At 44.4% G+C, this 3,970-nt stretch overlaps 1 long non-coding RNA gene across 1 annotated transcript; it reads left to right on the top strand.

Moving 5' to 3' along the window:
* Positions 1–1,250: 1,250 nt before the first annotated feature.
* Positions 1,251–3,509, top strand: LOC133044502 (uncharacterized). Its single transcript, XR_009689953.1, has 3 exons — positions 1,251–1,366; positions 2,140–2,307; positions 3,011–3,509. It is a non-coding gene; the product is annotated as an uncharacterized LOC133044502 (long non-coding RNA).
* The last annotated feature ends 461 nt before the right edge of the window (positions 3,510–3,970 follow it).

Genomic DNA, 3,970 nt, shown 5'->3' with positions numbered 1-3,970 from the left:
CGCTTTGGCTGCATTATTTTTCTCTGGCATTTTATGTATTTTAAGTTATTTTTTTGTTCATCATCTGTCTCCCCAGCTGGAACATAAGTTCTATGAAGTGGGGGATGTTCTTCTGTTTTGCTCACAGCTATAATCCCAGGGCCTGGCACATGGTAAGTGCTCAGTAAATATTGCTTGAGTGAATAAAGTGTGAAAACAAGCAATGAGTGAAGCAGTGCTGATGGAGGACAGCAGGGAGTGTGGAGACTGTGGCTCACCAGTAACCGTGGCCCCATCTGCGAGGTGCAGCGAACACTTGGCTATGTACAGCCTAACGTTTCCACGTGGGAATATGGAGCCAGTATGGCCAAGCGCCAAGTGTTTCAAGGGAAACCAGAAACTTCTGTATTTATGTGAAATGTCTTGATTTTGAAACCATTAAACCACTGCTGATCAAAAATCCACATTGGCTGCCTACATATGTGGTGCGTGCAAGTGTGCTTACTCGCTCGGTCATGCCTGGCTCTCTGTGACCCCTCGGACTGTAGCCCGCCAGGCTCCTCTGTCCACGGGATTTTTCAGGCAGGAATGCTGGAGTGGGTTGCCATTTCCTCCTCCAGGGGATCTTCCTGACTCGGGTTGAACTCACATCTCCTGTGTCTCCTGCCTTGCAGGCAGATTCTTTACCCACTGAGCCACCCAGGATGCCCCTCCCTAGGGGGGAAGCTGCCATCTGTGACCTCTGACCTAGGCCACAAATGCTTCCAAAGGGGTTTCACAGAACCCCAGATTTCTGGGAAAGCTGACAGGCCTTCTGAGAGCGGCAGCTGAAGAAGTAAACTTGGCCTTTGAGTGTTTCTGTGAAACGAATGGCATTTTCTTATTTAGGTTCTTGAGACGGTTTTATTTCAGGGTGAGTTCCTTTCTCTTCTCATAACTCTCAATTCCACCCTCACATTTATGCTGTGCCCGGGCATCTTTCCGCCACGCTGGAGCAAAGATCAAAAGTAAATATTGGCAGAACATTGGTTTTACTGTGACCCAGATAAGGAACAGCCTAAAACGGAAATAGCGAGATTTTATTGTTCCTCCCACAACTTCCCTCCTCACTGGACTCCCTCAGTATTTACTTATTAATTTCACTTCATACAAAGTCTTGGTGTTAATTTGGTTGCCAACAGGGCGGGGCCTGAACAGCTCCAGGAGCTCCAGGCTATAAATAACCCCACAAACAGCGCCCCCTGGAGTTGTGTCACGGCTGCCTACACGTGTTTATTCAGATCATCATCTCATTCTCATCGATGGGGCAGAGGAATCCTTTTTGCTTCAACAAACGTTTTCTGCTTTGTGAAAGTAACATGAGCACATGGAGAAACATTGAGACGGGGTAAGAGTTGTGGGGCAAACTGTCTTCCTTCTGCCTTCCTCTGATCTTTCCCCGTTCCTGTCTGCAGAAGCTCCAACTGTTGCCCATTTCTTGTGTGTGCTTTTAACTGTCCATACAAATCTCTCTCGATCTCTCCGTCTTTCCAGCTCTATAGTATATCACACACACACACATCCATCCATATATGTAATGTAGTATCTCTTCCTCTGTTTCCCATGTTTGTCTAACATTTCTTTTTGTACCAATGGTTTACACAAGGCACCGGCCAACGACGGTTTTCTCAGGACATATCTATCCTGCTGCCTGTGTCTGTACAGCCTGCAAGCTAAGAATGGTTTTTACATCCTCTTACATTTTTAAATGGTTCAAAACAAATCGAAAGAAAGATAATACTTTATGGCCCATGAAAATGATATGAAATTCAAAGCATCCGTGAGTAAAGCTGTACTGGGACCCCGTCCTGTCCGTGTGTTTGCTGCCCTCCGTGGCTGCTTTCACGCTCAGACGGCGTCCCTGAGGACGTGCAGCAAGGGCCGTGTAGCCCACAAAGCCCCAAAGATTTACTCTGTGGCCCTCTACATAGTAGAGGTTCATATTGTGCACGTTCTGCGTTTTCCACGTAACCAGAGCTCCTGGAAGTCGTCTGTTCTCAGCACGTGCAGATGGTTCCTGACTTTGTTTAACTTCCGATTTTTTGATTCCATGATAGTGTAAAAGTGAAACGCGTTCAGTCGAAACTGTGATTCTGATTTTGAATTTTGATCTTTTTCCAGGCTCACGATATGCGGTCCAATCCTCTCTCGTGATGCCGGGCAGGGCAGTGAGCCATAGCTCCCAGTCGGCCCCACAGTCACCAGGGAGAACTGCTGATACACTGACAGGCGTTCTGGACCCAGGCAACCATCCTGTTCTTCCCTGTCGGCACGGTGTCAATAGATGACGTGAGATGTTTAACATTCTATTATTAAATAGGCTTTGTGTTAATTGAGTTTGCCCAACTCTAGGCTAATGTAAGTGTTCTGAACACGCTTAAGGTAGGCAAGGCTAACTTAAGGTAGGCAAGGTTAAGCTGTGGATAATAGGTTAGATGCATAAAGTGTATTTTCTTCTTTTTAAGGCTGCACTGCATGGCCTGTGGGATCTGACCAGGGACTGAATCCTGGCCACTTGGAGGGGATTCCCTTCAGTGCACCTTTCACTTAACATTTTCAACTTACAATGTGTTCACTGGGACGTAATCTTACTGTAAGTTGGGGAAGATCTGCGTTGATTGACCTCATTCTTGTTAACAAAGGCTCTAGCACCTCTCACTGCATCGCTGGGCCATCACTGATCCAGTTCTTAGGACAGACCCCTGAAATTCTTGTATAAATGAAAAGAGTTCATGCCTCAGGACAGTTTGAAAATTCCTGACAAGTACAAGAAATCCCAAGTTGTCTCTCTGTTTATAATTTATATCTTGTTCTTTGAGAAACGGGATTTGCGGCAGCTTACAACAGGAGGGGCAGACCCAGTAAAACTGTAAAACTATTAAGACAGAGGTGAAATACCAGGAAAGGATTGGAGTCGAGATGCCTGCTCCTCCTGGCTTAGGAAGCCTGGATTATATTTGAGCTCGAAGCTTTATTTGATTCATATTTGCAGATGATGCAGAAATCTTTGTGGATGTTTATTTTCCTCAAGAAGGCGGTTGAAGGCAGAAGGCCTCTGAGAAGCTGGAAAAAATGCCAATCAGAGTAACAGAAAAGTGTTTCCTACCCTTACAATTGCCAAATCTTGAAGTAAATGAATTATAATTAACTATTTTTCTTTAACTTACATAATTTTGTAAAAACCTTAAACATGGTTGTTTCATTTGGAGAAAAAATACCCATGAATTCATGGTTCTGATGAATTAGTAATATGTGTGCTTTTTCAAATGTGTGTAAATACGTAATAAATACTAAAAAGTTTTTGAAAGCACAACTTTATCCACATACCACCTACAATAATCTTGAAAACCAACAGAGGTGCTTGTGCTAAACATTTGAAAATGCTGGGGTGTCAGATACCGGTGGTTACCATGCCTATTGCCATTTCTTCCTTCCTTTCCACTGATGGAACCCTGTGTTTGTTCTGCTGGTCATGTACCCAGGCCTGGGAAATAAACCACATTTGATTTAAAGCAATTATCGCCATCCTATTCTCCTGGACCCGTGATTGGTCTAGAGGTAGTCATTTGACCCAGTTCTGGCCAAAGGGAAACTCTGCTGGGGGCTTCTGGGAAAGGATTTCCTCTCTGATAAGAAAGAGGCATATGAGGAGAGATCTGTTTGCCTCTTTTCTTCCTTTCCTGAATTGGATGTAATTGTGTGAAGAGGTGATGAGTGAGCTGTGGCAACCATCTTGTGACATTGGATGAACAGCCTAAGGACAAGTTGCTGATTCGCAGTTGAAGGCAAGGAGCATTGGTCCTTTATGATCACCCTGAGATTCCAAATGTACCCTAGGGTCTCCAGTCTCCAGAAGTCTTTAAAAAAACAATAAATGCTATTATTATCTAAACTGCTATTGTGGAGCCTCTGAAAACTGTCTTAACGGATCCAATTGGCTTTGTCCTTTAGA

The sequence above is a fragment of the Dama dama genome, chromosome 23 (genome assembly GCF_033118175.1).
Source record: "Dama dama isolate Ldn47 chromosome 23, ASM3311817v1, whole genome shotgun sequence".
Taxonomy (NCBI): Eukaryota; Metazoa; Chordata; class Mammalia; order Artiodactyla; family Cervidae; genus Dama; species Dama dama.
Note: the sequence above shows the minus strand (reverse complement) of the source record. Positions and strands in the feature narration are given on the sequence as shown.